Source organism: Pteropus alecto, unplaced genomic scaffold, assembly GCF_000325575.1.
Source record: "Pteropus alecto unplaced genomic scaffold, ASM32557v1 scaffold52, whole genome shotgun sequence".
Lineage (NCBI taxonomy): Eukaryota > Metazoa > Chordata > Mammalia > Chiroptera > Pteropodidae > Pteropus > Pteropus alecto.
Window position 1 is genome coordinate 1,313,777 of NW_006433941.1, and position 19,439 is coordinate 1,333,215.

A 19,439-nucleotide genomic window follows, 5' to 3' on the forward strand; every position below is an offset into this window, starting at 1 on the left:
AATTCTCGGCTCATGTTGAACATCCAAAAACTGCCCAACATCTACAGATAACCCACAGTGGTTGAAAAGTCCCCATTAGTCTGGGTAAAGTTCAATTGCTGGAGATTAATTAAAACCACACAGCATTGAGCATAATTACCAGCCTCCTGGTCATAACTGGAAAAAAAAAAAAAAACCCACACATTTTGTTTCCTAGAGTTACAGCTTTACAGGAACATTTAAAAGATTCAGAAAGTGATCCATAGTGTTGTCCCCTATGTGGGTGGTTGTATTAATTAGAGTACATGGTCACACCTTGGGCCTTGAAACATGCAAGAGACAGGGAAAGTTTTCATCCTTCTCATAGCCCTATTACCCTATGATGCCATGAAAGATAACACTGGAAACAGAGATCCTGTATTTAGAGAGTAGGAGTGGATGGGTGATGACTAGACCACGTCTACACAGTGACAGATGGCTTTTATTAAGTAAAAGCATTTTGTCAGTTGATGGAGTTTGCTTATTGGTTATAGCAAGAGACAACTCTGGGTTGTGTTCCACAGAAATTTTCCCACAGATGTGCCATATGCTGGCAGCTCACCATTCAGTAGCCGTGACTTGGAGCAAGACACTTGACCTTCAAGAACCTCTTCTCCCTAAAGGTCCATTAAAGAGCTGACAACAACTGTTAAAAACTATGATTCTCTCAACTGTCACATCAAACCTGTGACACATTAGAAAGGGAAGGGGTCATATGTCAACATCAGGAGAATTCTTTCCCATGTTTTTTTTTATTTTTTTTTCTTGTCTTTTCTTGTTTAAATATGTGTTATTGCATACAGAAGTAGGAACTCCTCATGAGCAGCATTGAGAAAAAACATACTAAATAGTCTAGAACCACAAAATGTTAGCATTTTAAATCTTGGAAAGATATGAGCAATACCATCCACTCTATGTTCTTGCTGTATAAATAAGAAAACTGAGGCCCAGAGATGTTAAAAATGTATCAGAGTCACAAAATACTTAATAACTAGTCTCCAAATTGTGCGCTACCAAAGTCCATTCCTCCCTGATACACTCGATGAATAACTTGCTGGCCATCATTAAGGAATGTCATTCACTCAACTTTGCCCTGCACGTCACAGAGTACGTACCTACTTGAGCATATATATGAAATAGCTTAGTATATGGGACTCAGTAAAAGGTAGCTAATTCTAAATGCTCTGTCTTCCTTCTATAGGCTTCCCTTAGAATTACTTTTGGGTCCGGGTGTAGGAAGGAAATCACGTTCTTTCCACTACAGACAAGCCCTGGGTATGCTAGCCAATAGCATGTCCACTTTGTGCCCAGATGCTGAAGATTTCAAAAGCAGCTCTACCTGGACCTTGAATTGCTTCCTATGAGAGTGAGGGACAAGAACAAATTCATCCTACTCCAAATAATCCCAAGCTGGTTGTGCCACAACCAGTTAAAAAGAATCCAAAATGCTCCCCAAAGACAGCTGAGTATAAACTCATACTTATAAGGCTAGTTCGTTTAGGGTAGAAATTTCTGCTTTGTATGATTTGTCAAGTGGAAGAGCTCTTGCTTTTGGATGAGTCTGTCACTTCTGCAGAAATCCTATACCCTTCATTTCCTCCCATTTGCTTGCATTTCACAAATGGCCACATCATTTTGTCAAATTGTGGAGCCACTTAGAAATTGGGCATAGAGTTTTGCATAATCATTCATGTCAAGCCTGTGACACTGTGATTATATATAATGGTCCCAATGTAGGAGAATGCTACCTGTTTGGCCTCAGAGCCAAGTCTCATTACAACCATCTCATAGAGAGGGACCCTGAGAGAAAAAATAGCTGTCTACCCCGGCCCCTGTGTTGACAAGCAGGAAAAGCGGGGAGCTCAGCTTTAGTCAGTGAGTTAGTGTTGGGCAAAATAAATTAACAGACTTGTCTAAAATTAACCTTCTTGAAAATTATTCAGTTAAATTGATTTCTGTGCCTAGACACAAAGTCCTAATTTCACTAAAATTTCATCAGAAAAAAAAAATTAAATTTTGTTTCAGGATGTTTTGCCTTTACCTCTGAAGATAAAGATATAACCATTTCCCAAGAATGGAAAGATGCTAATAACAAGAGATATTGGGTGACATAGGTACATAAGGGCTTATTGTTATAAGGGTTTCTACTTCTCGGTATATTTGAAATTTTTCATATTAAAACTTTTAAAATAAATCCTGTAATGTTTCTTTTTTGGATATGAATATTGTTGAAATGTTTGACCATACTGTTGAATTCCAGATTGGGTAGTAGGAGAAATGGACCCCAGAAAATTCCAGAGAGAAGTATCTGTGCCTCCTTTTCCAGGAAGAGCACAGTGAAGGTAGCAGGGTAGATGGGCTTTACACAGTCTCGTAGAGTTTCTTGAAACCTGCCTCAGTGACAGAGATGTAAAATGGATTAAAGACATCCCAGAGTGGCTTAGAAGTTATGTAAATGCCTGTTGGACTAGAAGGGGCTGTGCAAGGGAAACAAGGAGCATCTCAGCAAATGCTGTGTATGCAGATGACGTTAAGTACATGATCAGAGAATGCAATGCAACTACCATGTCCTGAAATGGCAAGCATTCTATTTCCAATACCCAGGCAATAGGAAGTGAAACAAATTGAGCTATAGAAAAGTAAAGTTGCATTTATTTCATGCCTGAGTATGGAAACTAAGATTCATATCTGCCACATGTGTCTGCCCAGAAAGCCACCATCTCACCCCATCTTGATGCTACTCAATTCTCAAGCCTCTGTCTAAAAATCACCTCCTCCTTGGACCTTTTCCTTAAGATCCTAATCCTGACTTAATTCTTAATTCTCGCCCCTCTTAATTTCTATAACACTTCATCTATGTCCTCTGGTTTTAGGACTTATTTATGAGTTGCCTCGCTTGCTCTTGTCTCCTGTGTGTTAGACTTACCTCACCAATGGACTGTAAATCCTTCCAGAGTTGGAATTACATTGTAGATGTTTAAGGCTTCCCTGGCTCAGCTCAAGATCTGTCTTTGCTTCACGATCTTCTCTAATGATTAAAGTCTATATCATACCTGTGTCTAATATTTTTAATGTCCATTTACAGCTAATATATTGGGATGTTCTTGATACTCATTTTCTGTATCTATTTGATATTTTATTATGACAGCATATTTCTATGTTAATAAAACAACAGAGCAATGTGAGATGTTTTGAAAGGAAAGGAGCAGATACTACAATTTCTTTAATGCTATTCCTGGTCTTGGCCCCCTTCAACCTTGCCCACCTTCATTCAAAGGTGAGAGAAGCTCAGTACATACTTTTTTAGCCCCACTCCCTTTCAACTAAAAGTGGACAGAAGATACCAGCTTAGTCAATGAGATGGAAGAAAAGGCTTGTTGGGCACTTTGGAAAGGATTTTACTTTTCCCAGGAATGAGGACAAGTGTGCCTGGCAAAACCTCTTTCTTCTTCTTCTGGACTGTCTTTTGGGTTCTAGATATGATATCTGAAGTTGTTGTATATTTCCTAAACTTATTCTAGGCTTTTTCCAGTCCAGCTCTAACTTACATTTCCAATTTTATCTCTTATTGCTTGTTTTTATTTGAATAAATTAATTTTTTGAACTTTTTTTTTAGTCTGTAACTGCTTATATTGTGTCCTCTCTTTAGAAAGACCCTCTCTCCATTTTAAACCAAACTTTCAGACCCAAATCTCTGCCTCATTGAAAAAACTGCCATTAAATAAAATCATCTCTTCTATCTTGAATCTCATAGCCCTTTTTGACCCGACTGCTTAAATAAGCATATACAGATTTTCTACAGTACTTCTTATATCATTGCCTTTTTTGATATTAATTCATATTAGTTTTGTCTCTCCAACTGGATGATTAGTTCATTCAAATTGTATGTCCCTTTTCTCTGTATCTCTCATAGCATCTAGTACAATAATAAAATCCATGTTAGGCATTCAGTACATATTTATAAAATGAATAAATAATGTTATGTTTAGAACATTCTTAAAGTGCCTGCTTTGCCTAATAATGAGAACTTTAAAAGCACAGTTCTATTCATCTTTGGCTGATAGAAAATGGAGATCAGGCAAAACAAGTAGATACATGCAACAGTAGGTTGCATGATGAGTTATGAATATGGATATTGACTTGTCCAAGAAGAGTGCTTAATGAGTCAAGATAGAATAGGTTATGCTATGGTAACACACAATTCCAAAATCTCAGGGCTCATAACAGCAAAGATTATTTTCTCATTCACTATACATGTCAAATGTGGGTAAAGAAAAAAAAAGAATTTTGCTCAACAGAATCACTTTGGGGACTGAGGCTGGAAGAAGCTCTGTCTTATTACCTTCACCCATAATTACCATAGCAGGAGGGAAAGAATGAGATGAAACCTCAGTTTTCATTACTAGAAAAAATTATGGCTGCATCTAACTTGGAAGAAGGTAATAAAGTACCATTCAACCATATATACAAGTAGAAAGGAAAATAAGATTGCTGTGACTAACACAGGTTCTAATGTTGGCTTAGAAAAGTATATCAATCAGTGTTCTTTATCAGCAGCCAACAAAAACTGACTCTGGTTAACTTAGGCAAAAGCATTTGGAGAGTATAAAGTAGCTCCCAGAATTAAAGAAAATCTACATTGAAGAGAACAGGACCAAGCTTAGCCCTGGGCATACAGATAAACAGCAAGATTGACAAGCTCTTCAGAGTACCTCCAATAGTCTGAATCAGCTGTAACCATATTCCGTCTTTGTGTCATTTGTTTAACTTTCAAATTCTTAGATGAAAGCATCAAATTATCTGGGCTTAGACCACTTGTCAACCTTGGCCAGGGATGAGTAGTCACCTGGATCAACAGTCCCATGAAAGACAGTGTGGGATGGAAAGAAGAATAGTAACTCGGAGGCCAGAGGAAAAGCAGGACATTATTATTTTTTTATTATTATTTATTATTATTTATGCCTACAGCACTGGTCTTCCTAGGTGGTCTTCCATTCAAGTACTAACCAGGCCCGACCCTGCTTAGCTTCTTAGCTTCCAAGATCAGACATCGGGCTTGTTCAGGGGGGCGTGGCCGTAGACCATGGACCGTGGCTGCATTGGGGTGTGAACCCAGGACCTTCTGTGTGTAAAGCAGACGTGCTAACTGCTACACTATGGAACAACATTCAGGACACTATTAAAATAAGGAGCAATAAAGGAGTATGGGAAAAGCTACTCATGTCCATTATGCATAGATAACTATACAGTAATTTTAAAGCCTGTTGGAAGGATGACATGTTTACGAAGCAAGAAATTGTGGAAAGACTGAATTTCTGTATCCCTTGTCTAGACAACCCTACTGTACCTCTTTTTTGGTTCGCTTCTTCCAACTCCCGCTTTCCTCAAGAGCAAGTCCTATCTTATGACACTAGTAACAGCATAACATGATTGTGGGAATAATTAAGGGCTGCAATGTAAAAGCAAGTTTCACTTTTAGTGAACAAAGCCAAATGTCTGCTCTTTTAAATAGCTCACAGCAAATTTGAAGTTGATTTACTCCTATCTTTTCTGGTGGGAACTGACCCTAAACTGAGATAGCTAGATGTGTAGTACTTTGACAAAAAAATGGTTTAATCAGGTGATAGATCAGCCATTCCTAAAAAACTCTTTCCTGATTTCTAAACTACAGAAGCAACTTCTTTGGATCCGATGGCTCAAGGCTCAGGTACCAGTAACAGGAGTATTCTGGGGTGCTAAAGTCTAAACCAAAGGCTCTTCCCCACAACCACCACTGCCCCCATAACACTTTATTCAAACAAGAGTTTAAATGAAAGAGTAAACAATTAGAGCTGCCCAGTGAATTTTGCCCCTTAATCCTCATTGTTCTGTCAGTAGTTAGTTTTTGGTGCATAACACACCACCCAAAACTAATAACTTAAGACAATAGACATTTATTTAACTGATGATTCCAGGAGTCAGCAATTTGGGTTGGGCTCAGCTATACAGTTCTTCTGCAGATCTCACCTGGGGTCATTGTGCATCTGCAGTCAGCCACCCATTAGCTAACTGGCTCTGCTTATAGGGTTCAGCTGGCTGAGATGACAGCACGTAGGTCTCTCATCATTCTATTGACAGGTCTGAGTTTCCTGTGGTTTCTGAGAGCCTCAGAAGGGCAAGTCTTAATGCTTTTGAGACCTTTGCTTGCCTAACAATTGGCAGTGTCTCATTGGCCAAGGCAAGTTATAGGTCCAACCCAGATCCAAAGAGTAGAGAAACAGTTTCCACCTCTTGATGGGAATAGCTTCAATGGTACACTTTAAGGTTTTGAACCCGGAAATGTACAGAATTTGCAACCATGTGTCAACTTTCCATAAAAGTAAATCTTGATGGGACTCCAAAGATCCAATATGGAAATGACTGGTCTAAGCTAACCTGATTTATCCATCTTTAGTGTGGATGAATGAGTTCTAATTCACCTAAGTAATGTGAGAGGAGCCAGCTATGTTCAAACCTCTTATTATCTGCAGGCTTCTAGGTGAATAGGTTAGCAAAGTTGACTCTGCTGCCCAGTTGCCCAACTAAATAGACATTTATCTTGCCTCCCCAGCTTTGGTCATCTACTCTAACACTGTTTGTTCATTTAAAATGCAGCATTAGCAGATAGAGAGCCCTGGGCCAGCCACAGACCTTGGAAAGACAGGCTGGCTTTCGGAATAGCACATATTGCTGATGGTGAAGCAGTTGAAAGTGGGATAATTTAAAGCTCTTATTTAACTCAAATAATTCATTTGTCTTTTGATCCACCTTCCACTCTGACAAATGCTTCCTTCTCTATCACATTCAAACACACACCCCCTTCAGAAGCTAGTAAACTCATCCCCTGCCAAGAAATGGATTTTCCTCATATTGCTCTATCTGAGTGATAAAAGGGTTTAATGTCCTAAGTTCATTTTTCAGTAGCTAACTCAGATACACTCTGCACAGCAAAGCGCCTAAGCTCTTTCTACAGTTATTAAACTGTTATCCCTAATTCCTTTGGAGACTCAACCTAGCAGCAATGATTCTGAGGGCACTGCCTATTAAATCTGCATTTTGCTGAGAGAGATAAAGCAGGCCAATTCAACCCTGTTTACAAGGATGACAGAAGAGTTCCTGTGGGCTGCTGGTGCTGTCAGCACTTTTTCTTTCTCAAGAAAGCTGTGTAAGATGGTTCCTCACAGTTCATGGCCCAGGCACATTTTCTAACTTTGCAGACTTTTCTAAAACACTTCCATGGTAGGAGCTCAGAGGCTCCTGGCAGTGCTGTGGGACAATTTTGCTGCAAGTACAATGTGAGCATGCACACAACCAAACTGCAAGGGACCAGAGAGGTTTCCAGACATATCTATATAAAGCTAGAAATCAATCTGGAAGAAAACAAAGTTCTGTAGTGTGATATATAAAAGGGATTCCCAAATTGTGTGCACATCTCCTGAGAGAGATATAAGATGATGCATTGATATAAGATGATCATAGAAGAACAATATATTAGAATTAGATTTTTTGTCTTTAAAAATAAAAAATAGTTTTCTTAATTTCTAATATACATTTTTTCTCAAATACTCTCACAGGATCCCCTTTTGAGATGGCACATATCTCATGGGATACATGGGTCCACAACAGGAAGAGATAAGGGACAGATTGTAGAGGCATCTTCCTCATCCATACTTTAAGCATTCTGTGATATATCACAGTTTATGTAAGACAAATAAAAACCAAAACACTACTTCAAAAAGACATGTGCATCCATTCTTCTTTGCAGCATTATTTACAATAGTCAAGATATGGAGGCAATCTGGGTGTCCAGCAGTGAATGAATGAATAAAGAAGAGGTGGTATGTATATCCATTAAGTGGGGAATGAAGTCTTGCCATCTGCAAAATCATGGATGGGACCTGGAGGGTATTGTGCTGAGTAGAGTAAGTCATACAGAGAAAGACAAATGCCATATGATTTCATTTACATATGGAATCTAAAGAACAAAATAAATGACAAAACAAAACAGAAACAAATTCATAGCTACAGAGAACATTTTTATGGTTGCCAAATGGGAGGGGGGTTGGGGGATGGGTAAAAAAGGAGAGGGGATTAAGAAGTACAAATTAGTAGTTACAAAATAGTCATGGGGATGTAAAGTATAACATAAAGAACATAGTCAGTAATATTGTAATAACTATGTATGGTGTCAGATAGGTACTGGATTTATTAGAGTAAACACTTCAGAAGTTGTATAAATGTCTAATCAATACAATTAATACAATATTGTATGTCAACTATAATTGAGAAAAATAAAAATATAAAAAATTTTAAAGTTATTGGAATTATTTTATTTAATTATTTTAGGCATTTGTTTAAATTGAATCTTGTCATCCCAGGTCCCCTAAAGACCATTTGAAGACTTTTCAAGAGCAAGTACAAGTTAGTGGCACATTCTCCTGATGGTGATAATAACAACACTTCCACCACAACCAATAGTCACTGGCTTCTTGAGTAAGGGTCCTCTTCTAAGAGCTTGATGGATATTAACTCATTTACCCTTCACAATAACTCTCTGAGGCATTGTGGTGAACACACTCTAAAGATGGTCACATAACCCCCAATTCCTGGTGCTCATACCTTTATGTAATCACCCACCTCTCACATTTGAGTTGTAGGGATGACCTGTGACTTGCTTCTAATCAATAGAATGCGGTAAAGGTGATGTAATTACATGTGATTACATGATTAGTGCTTGACAAGGGAGGAGCTTCTTCCTCCCTGGCTGTTTTAGAGAAAGCAAGTGGCACATCAGGGCCCAGGTGACAAGGAACTGAGGGTGGCTTTAGGTCAAAAGCCAACAAGAAAACAAAGCCCTCAATCCTACAACCACAAGGACATGCATTTTGCTAACACCCTGAGTGAGCTTAGAAGTGGGTCCTTCCCCAGTCAAGTGTCAGATGAGACTCCATCAGACACTTAGACTGCAGCCTTGCAGAGGACCCCAGGTGAACTGTATCTGGATTCCTGCCCCACAGAACCTGTGAGGCAATAAATATTTGTTGTTTTAAGCTGCTATGTGTGTAGTAACGTTGTTACTCAGCAACAGATAATTCATACGGTGATATGTAGATATGTACCCCTATCTACAGGTTGAAGGTTAAAGTGTCCAAGTTCACACAGCTAGTAAAAGGCAGAACTGGGATGAAAATCCAGGTAGTATGGCTCTGGAAGATTAGTTTTGACCACTCTACTTTACTGCCTCTGCTATCACTTTACTTACTAGTCCATTAATCTTTGCTGTGCTCTTGTTTCTCTCTCTAGAATGGAATCCCTTTCCTGAGGCCACAGTCCCTTTAGGGCACCAAATCCAATCCTTTTCAATCTCAGTGCCAAGGCTGTGGCATTGGATTTGTGCTGGCTCAAAGGAGAGAGAGCGGGTATGAGTCACAAACATTTCTTCCATGGCCTTGGCACCTGGGAAGGAGCAAAGCCGACCAACGGCTCCACTGTCTGCAGCTCTGAATAAGCTCTGCCAATAACTCAAGTTTCCCCACAAATAAAGGAGAAAAATAAGTCTGTGGGTGTCACAGAAAGAGTCTTGGCATGAAAGTCAGTAAACTTAGGCTCTGACCTTGGCTCTGCCAACTGGGAGGCTGTGGGAACCTGAGGAAGTCATTTCACTCTGCTCAGTCTCTGCTTTCTCTTCTTTAAAAGGAGTGGATGATTCTTAAAGTCTTCAAAAAAATTACAGAATTCTAAAGTACCGTCTTGGTTTGAATTTATTTAATATCTTCCTCTTCCCCTACCCTAGAACTGAAAGGGCCTTCATTTCAGCTGCCTAATTTTGAAACCCAAGTGACACAATTTTAATGGAGAGTAAGCAGGGGGAAAAAAGAAAGAAAGAAACCTCATGGGGTCAGAGACACAGGAAGGATGGAATTAACAGCTGAGAAGAAGAAATTCTCACTCAAAGCTATAGAAACCCTTAGCCTCCAGCCTGGGCATTCTCTGTCCATTGCCTGCATCCGCCGCCAGGGCTTCCCGTCCACGCCTCCCCTTGTAGATTGAGTCCCAGCCTGCATGACAGTCTCATTTTTCACTGAATGCATGCAGTGAATGCTAAACTGTAATCTCTTTTTGCATGCTTCAGTTCCAAATCCATAACTGGAGGCACAGGCCCTATGGTCTGCAAGGAATCGCTTTAGCTGCTCTGCCGAGCCGAGCCAGGCAGTCCTGCAGTCCCTTGGCTTTTTCCCTGCTTCACACTTTGTCAAAATGCATCACAGGCAACACAAAGAAATGGCCACTGGAAACTCCCTGTTTTCCAATCCTTTTACTATCTAATTGTTCTTCTTCTTCAAGGCTTGGCCATCCTCAAAATAGGGCACGATCCCCGCTTGGGTTGTTTTCATTTTAAAGTGAAATGCACTACAAAAGAGAGGCCCTTCACACAGCTCCAAGCTGAGCAGTGTTCATCCTCATTGTCCTAGACTCTGCTTTCTATGCTCTGGGCCGCCTGTGATCCCTGTTTTCCCCATTACTCCAAGTAGTCAATTCCTTTCTGCACTATTAAAACTTTATCCAATGAAAAAGATGTGGTAACAAGTAAAGCAGGTCCGCCTTTGTGAGAATCTTCTGCTGGCTTCCCATTGCTTTTAGAATGATGTCTGACTCCTTGCCAGGAACTGGGCTCCCTGTCAGCCTCTCCCATTTCACCTCCAGCTGGCCTGGGAGAGTCAGTCTTCTCCAGGCACACTAGCCATCACGTTCTTTCTCAAGGACACCAAGGGGTCTTTGCACATGTTATTCCCTTTGCTGTCAATACTTTTTCCCTAGATATTTCCCTAGAAGTTTCATCAGTCTAGGAAATTGAGGCTGATAATATCATCTTCAATAGAACAAACCCTGCCCTGGCCAGCAATGGCAGTGCAAATGGCTGGACTCTGGATGCCAGTCTCTGTGACCCCATCTGAGCCCTCTCTGACCCTGAGCCCACTCTGCCAAATGCAAGTCAAGCTGGACATGCCAGTGAATCAGCAGCCCCAAGAGTAGCCCTCAGTCTACATGCAGCACCCTTTCCCTAACCTGGGATAACTCTGAGGCGTGTGATCTTACACTGGCTCCCCTGGTGCTTGCATAGTCATTTGTTAGGCATTGTCACACACTTGCCTTCCTTTCCTTTCCCTGTCTCACATCCTCCACTGCTCTGCTGGTGTTTTCTAGCATGACCTTTCAATAAACTGCTTTCACGTAAATCCTTGTCTCAGAGCCTGGTTCTCACCTCTATCTGAGTGAGTCTACACTCCCAACCGCTCTCTTCCTCTTGCCCTTTTCTATTTTCTTCATAATTCTTGATCACTGAATATTTTGTTGTTGTTGCTGTTTATTTAATTGCTTGCTTTTTTATTGGCTGTCTTCTCTACATAGGGAGTATGTAAGTTCCATGAGAAGAGAGAGTTCTTTATCTGTTCCCCACATCTGAGTTACCCTTGACACATAGTAGGTGCTCAAGAAATGCCTGCTGAGAAATGAATTAAGCTGCTCTTTTGCCTTTCAATGGAATTTCTCATTTAAGGCCCAGGGTCTCTTACAAAGCTTTCTCATACATCTGACACCCCACTAAAGGAATTTCAAGTTCCTGGAGAGGATGAAGAAAGGAATGTTCTTTACAGTGCCTCAGACATCACCCTCCAACCACTGAGGCACCCAGAATCCAGCAGCCCTGATCACCCAGTGCCGCAGTTAAGATCTGAACAAAGAAGACTGTTAGACAGGTGGTGTGATAAAAACTGAATAAGTTTTTTAATTCTTTGGGCTATGAAACTATTGGAACTCTGACTCTTGTCCCAAACTTAACTTGTTTATTTCTACCATGTAAACAGCATGTTTGTCCCAGTGGCCATCCTTTGCCTTGCAGGATTTTCTCCATGGTTAATGAGGTCTTGGGTCTCATTCCTCACTTGTGGAATGAGCTTACTACTCATTAGGTGACTGCTAACAGGAGTTTGAAGGCAGACATATTCTCTTCTAAATGCCGGAATCCTATCACACATGTCTGTGTGTGTATATTGCCCACGAATGTGAAGTGCAGCTGTAGTGTTTTATGCCATCCAAGTCTGCCTTACCCACGCCCCCTTATAAGTGGTCTAACTTCCCTGGATCTAGATGCCAGAGACTATCTCTGTTTGTTTACTATCATGTCCCCAGTGTTTACTATGGTTACTATACACAGTGGATACTCAATAAATACACAGTGGGCAAACAAATGAGTGAATGAATGAATGTATTTCACTTTTTTCAGAAGAACACTAAAATCCATTGAAAGAATGACTAAAGCTCATTAGGACAGAGTAGAATCTTCAGGATCCTTGATGAAGAAGCGGTAACAATCACTATCCCACTGAAAAAAATGTTATAGTGTCAAAGGACAGAAGATGAATGACATTTAAAGAGAAATGTGGGATTGCTCCCGGGTGACTTCTGCATAGGCAACCGAGGGCTAGCTATAAACAGGCTAATTTCAAAAAAGCTCCAGAGCTGGGTTCTCTGCCAAAGAAGTCTAAATCACTTTTCTGATCCTGAAGGACATGCCTAGGTTACTCTCTTAAAATGTCAAGTGACTAAGGGGTGGTGAACACTGGAGATGGCTTGAAAGAGGTGCTTTGGCAGGAGACGAGAGGCTGCAGAAACTGGCCCAATGATTGAATAAGATGATGTATGAGGAGGCATTTTGTAAAGCAGACATTTCTTTACCCACACTATGTGTTCTTATGATGATGATAAATATTGTTGCTAAGTGTGTTCAGTGGATAATTAGTCCCAGACCATGCCCCATTGGAAGAAAAGAGAAAAATTTGTGTGGTCAGAAAGCCATAGTGAAATCCTTTTAAAATATGTCAGATCACGCTACACCCCTGCTCAAAATCCTCCAGCGTCTCCCGTCTCACTCAGAGGCAGGCTTAAACCCACAAGTTGAATGTGATTTTTCTACTGAGCCTTGATCAAATTAGCCTTATAGTTCCCTCTTAAAACATCCTTTATGTAAAATCTGCCTAATTCACACATGAAAAGATACTCAATGTCACTAATTATTAAATAAAGGCAAATCAAAACCACGATGAGACACCACTATACACACACTAGGATGAATACTATTAAAGAAAACAGAAAATAACAAGTACTGGCAATGGTGTGGAGAAATTGGAACTCTTGTGCACAGTTGGTGGGAAAATACGGTGGCTCTTCAAAAAATTAAAAATAGTAGACTTCCATATGTTCCAGCAATATTTCTGGAGATTATATATACATATATATTCAAAAGATTAAAAATAGGGACTCAGATATTTATACTACCATATTTATTGCAGCATTATTCACAATAGTCAAGATGTAGAAAGAACCTAAATGTCCACTAACAAACGAATGGATAAAGAAAATGTGATATATACGTACAATGGAATATTATTCAGCCTTAAACAGGAAGGAAATTTTGTCACATGCTACAACATGGATGAACCTTGAAGACTTTATTCTAAATGAGATAAGCCAGTCACAAAAGGACAAATACTGTATGGTTCCACTTACATGAGGAACCTAGAGCAGTCAAATTCATAGAGACAGAAAGTAGAATGGTGGTTGCCAGGGACTACTGGGAGGGGAAATGGGGAGTTAGTGTGTAATAGAGACAAAGTTTTAGTTTGGAAAATGAAAAAAGTTCTGGAGATGAATGATGGTGATGGGTGCAGAATAATGTGAGTATACTTAATGCCACAGAACCATACACTTAAAAATGGCTAAAATGATAGATTTTATATTATATATTTTACAACTTTTTAAGAAGAAAAAAAAAATCCATACAGATGTTTCCTCACATCACTTAGTCTTTGTTCAAACATCTCCTCTCCAAAAGGTCATGCCTGACCACACTACTTAATAAGCACCTCCAATCACTCCCCACCCCATTCCCCTGCTTTCTTTTTCTTCTTAGGCTTTATCCCTGCCTGACATATGATTACTCACATCAGTATTTGATTTCATCTGTCCCTCACTGCAGTGTAAGAACCACAAGGACAAAGCCTTTGTTTGGTCCACTACTATTTCCCCAGCAGCTGGGACAGTATCTGACACCTGGCAGTTGTCAGTAAATATCTCTAAAATGAATGGATGCAGTACCTCTTCCTGGATGAGGGAAATCAAGTTATGCAAAGTGAAATAATGTACCCATGGTCACACATTCAATAAACACCAAGCCAGCCTAGGACCCATTGCCAAGTCTGGATCTTTCCCCATGATACTGTGATGTTGTTTACGGTGACATTAATTTGAATGCTCCCACATTTTCCTACCTGAGCGAAGTTTTCCCCAGTTCAAAATCAAATTGCCTGATAGCCAAGTGAATGTGGGTTCATTCATTCATTCATTCAATGCCTGTTGCTATGCACCGGGGTAGAACTGTGAGGAGACACAGCCCCTGCAGTCCAGGAGTGCAGAGATTGGCAGGGAGAGAGAACACAGCACAGCAAGGTCAGAACTACACTGGCCACACCTGCAGTGGAGAGTGAGGTCAAGGCAGGGCTAACTTTGCCTCGAGTACACCGACTCTGGAGTTTAAGAAATCCTTAGCCAGGTGAAAGGAGTAACCAATACAAGGAGAAGAAAAGAGCAATGGGGAAAGCAATTTGTTATAAATGAAGCTCAAAGCATAATATGGAAGCCAAGAAATGAGGGTGAAAATATCTTAATTATTAAGATCCTTTTCTGAATAGTTAACTTCTCTTTTCCTTACACTTCTAGTCTCTTACTCTTTCTTTGAGGCAATTTGATCTGGGTTCTCAGATCAGATGGAAGTAAGTTCAGTTTTTGGCTCTGAGTGACTTCAGACAAATTATTGAAATCGCTCTGGGAATTATTTCTACCTCTATACAGTTAGAATATAGTGATACTTACCTCACAGGATTACGAGGATTGAAAAGGAAAAGCTCTTATACAGCACCACCAAGTACTTGGTACATAGTAAACACTTGATAAATGTTGACTCTGTTCTTATCCTGCACAAAACATGTTGCCTGTACCTTTTTAACATGTTCCTTAGTACTTCTGATTACTTAGGGGGTGATTTTTTATAAAAATAAAAAATCTGAAGGATTCCATAGAAAATTATCTGTAGGTGGACAATGGGTCTGTAAAATGGAAGGGACCTAACAGAAACAATTGATTTGCTCTTTCTAGATTAATTTAAGGGCTTTGGGAGATAATTGCTGGAGTGGTGTGCTAGACTCTAGCGGATGGGCTACACATTCCCTCCCTGTTGGTGGCTTGAAATTGGCCCTGGTAAGAAATGACACCACGGAAACCAGCAAATACCACAAATTGGAGCTTTAAAAACAAAACAAAACAAACAAACAAAAAAAAACACTTTTACTCTAGAGAGCTGTTTTATCTACACCCGACTGGAACCGCACCACAAGTTTTCCGGAGTTTTGAAAGTCAAGTTGACCAAAATGATTGACTAGATTCAACCTGGCTGTTTGACCCAGTGTGGATGTGATCTGCATTTATACTCAACATATTATAATGTAAAGTATAATATGTTTCAAATGTTTAGGGGTAGAAGTCAGATGAAGATCTTTCAGCAATCTCTTCATTCTGCCCCTGTCAGGCTGCTATAAGAGGATGCGATGGCCCACCTCGTGGGCACAGAGAAGACATCTCAGAAGAAGCAATATCTACATAAAGTGCTAAAAATAAGGAGTTCGATTATCAGAAGAGCAGGGAAAGTATTCCAGGCAAATATATCTGTGCAGAAGTCTACAGGTTAGTGAAAGTCTAACATGTTTAGCAAATCAAAAGTCATTTCACCATAGAGTATGGGAGGGGAAGAAGCGTCAGGAAAAGTAAGCAGAACCAGAAAATGTAGGACTTTGCTGGAGTTTTTTTCCTAAGGATAATCAGGAGTCATTGGAAAGTTTAAAAAGGGAGGAGATATGACTAGAGTTCTCTTTCGTAAAGCTCATTCTGGCCGCAGTGTAAGGTTGGGAAAAAAAAAAAAAAAAAAGGCTGGGTAGAGAACTGGCTAAGAAAAGCTCAGAGAGATCTGCAGGAAGAAAGCTAGGGCAGTGGTCCAGATGAGCAAGAGTGATGGCCACCTGATGTAGGGTAGGATAGTAAGAAAAGAAAGAAGTGATGGAACCAAAGTGTATGTTCAGTATGGACTGTGACTAGAACAGCAGAGACTAGAACAGTTATCTGTACACTTCTATTTATAGCAACATTATTCACATAGCAACATTATTCACAATAGCCAAAAGGTAGAAACAACTCAAACATTTATCAGTGGATGAAGGGATAAATAAAATGTGATATATACAGACAGTAGAATATTATTCAACCTTCAAAAGGAAGAAAATTCTGACATATGCTACACGATGAATAAATCTTAAAGACATTATGTTAAGTGAAATAAGCCCTTCACGAAAGGAGTAATATTGTATAATTCCACTTATATGAGGCATGTAATAGGATTCATAGAGATAGAAAGTAGAATGGTGGTTGCCAGGGCCTGGGGGGAATGGGGATTGGGAGTTAGTGTTTCAGAGTACAGAGGTTCAGTTTGAGATGATGAAAATGTTCTGGAGATGGATGGTGGTCATGGCTGCATTACAGTGTGAGTGTACTTGATGCCACTGAACAGTACACTTAAAAATGATGAAAATGGTAAAATTTTTTGTCAATAAATATTTATTGAACGAATGAATGTTATGGATATTATGTTTCCATTGGTAATATGTTTCTATTAGTATATGAAAAAGAATATTTCTTATCTCAAACTAATTTTCTGAAAAAGTGAATGACTAAGAACACATTAATAGTAGTTTAAACATTTCCTGTCTTATTCCTTGCCAATTCGTTTTCAGTTACAAATTTTTTTTGTTTCAGTATTTTTAACCAGCTATCATTTTTTAATAATCTTACCAGTAAAGCACTACACAAAATTAAACAGTGTTACCTATATAACCATGCCAACTACACCCAACTAGTTAAATCACATACATGCCTAGAATATGATGCTAACAAGGGAACCAAACCAAAAACATCACCCCCAAAACTAAGATGACATACTAAAACAACTAAGTTGGCTTTTCTGTAGAAAAGAGAGGATGAGTGCCACCAAAAACAAAACTCTTATTCTTAGGGCTTTTTTCTTGTTTGGGTCATTAATTTTGATTGCTAACCTTAAGAAAATGGTAAATTTTTATGTTACATATGTTTTATAACAATTAAAAATAAAAGAATAGGGGTGAGTCCAGGGTCCAGCCCAGGCTTCTGGCCTTTGGGCAGTAAAAGAAAGCAGGGTTCTTCACAGGCTGATTACCACTACTTGGAGGTAGTGTCACTCCTGTGGTCATGTCAACAAGGCTGTCCCGTCCGTCCACTCAGACATCAGTGTAATAATTCCCTCAGCAAAATGTCAACTTATTTGACTGAAATAACTCCATAGATTGTTTGTTGATGTTTAGACAAAGCTAATACTACTAGAAACAATGAGAGTGGCCTGGGTGAAAGTGTCAGATTACGAATTACTAAAGTTAAAATTCTATTCGATCTGTGGCCAAAAACACCACCCACTGGATTAAAAGAAAGGAACACTGATAAAAGTGATGGTATGCATGAGCCTTAGAAGCATTATTCTGTGTGAAAGCAGTCAGATACTGGAAGACTTATGCAATCAATGATCCCATTTACATGAAGCTCTGGAACACCTACAACTCATCTATGGTGAAAAACATTAGATCAATGGAAATGAGGCAACAAAGTATGAGGGTAGGGCTAGCTGGGAAGGGCCATTAGGAAATTTTCAGCAGTTATGAAATATTTCATATATCTTGAAAAGAATTTGAGCTACATGAATATATTTTTAAAACTATATACACTAGATTTATTTACTTTATGTATATAAATTTGACCACTTAAAAAGAACTCTAGTTAATGCTTGATACACACGTTGAAGTATTAGGGATGAAATGTACTGATGTCTGCAACTTACTTTGAAATAAATTTAACAATAAGGTGAATCGATGCATTTGGGGAGAGATACAGGATGACACAGAGCAAAACAATGGCAATTATAGAATCTAGGTGGCAGGATTACAGATGTTGACAATTCTTTCAGTTGTTCTCTGTGTTTAGAAAACTTTCATATAAAATATTGAGAGAAATAAAATTATACTTTAAAAAAATTTTAAGTCACCCAATTATTAGAATATTGCAGGACTGGACAGATTATAGAACTGTATAATCTCATAAAACCTAGAATAGAGGTTCTTAAACTGTGTTCCCAAAAAATATTTCAGAGCACTCTTCTCCTGCAGGAAAAATAACTCTTCTCTAATACATTTTATATATCGGGGTTCTGTGTAAGAATTTTGTTTGAAAAAAAAAAATATCTCCACTACTTAAAAATGTCGACGCTTCTCAATACTGTGTTATTAGCATTTGGGACTGGCGAGTCTTTGGCGTGCAAGACCGTCCCTCACATTGCGGCAGTTAGGCATCCTTGGTCTTCAGATGCTAAACATCAGTAATACTCTTGCCCCATCATTGTAGCAATTTTAATGCCCCCATATATTTCTATCTTGGAACCCATTGATTTGCCCATATTCCTTTAGAGTTATTGCCAAATCTAAGAAACCCAGGTCAATAGGTCTGCCCTTAACTGGAGAAAGTTTTCCCACAATAGCACCTTGCCTGCAATTTTTCTCAAGTGTTAAAAATGTTAACAGGAACATAAGAAGCTGGTTTCTACTGTCCAAGTACAGTTTTCCATTAAAGAAACAATCGTCGTTCCATCTTTCCACATCTGAGACAGTGTTCTCTCCTGGTAAATGAATGGCTTCAGATGTTTCTTGGAAACTTGCACAAGGTGACTTCAGGAAGGAAATCACTGCCATGATCATGCCTACATTTGCACATCTTATCTATGTGACAATTCCACTTATTGTAAATGAATAATTGAGAATTCTGATACCTAAAAATTAACATTAAAAAAAATAATGTTAAATTAAAATCCATGACAAAAACCAAGCAGGGTGCCAAATGTTAAGGGATGTCATTGGCTTATACTTTTGTCTCATACCTTCTATGGGCAATCACCTCAGAAAAGGACAGTGGTCAGGCGGCATCCCTACTTCCCCAAAACGCTTTCACATTGTTTGCTTATAAGAATGTGCAAATAGAAAATGAGCAGAAAGCAACCTGGAACAGATGTCTAATATCATTAAAGCTGGCTCCAAAAGAATCCAGATCCCAGTGTAGTATATTAATGCTCTATTTATCTTTAAGCACAGATGGATATTTTTATTAGTATTACTTGGTTTATCTGGTTTCAAGAAAGGTTAGTCCAGGGGGCAGATGCCTCTGTTATG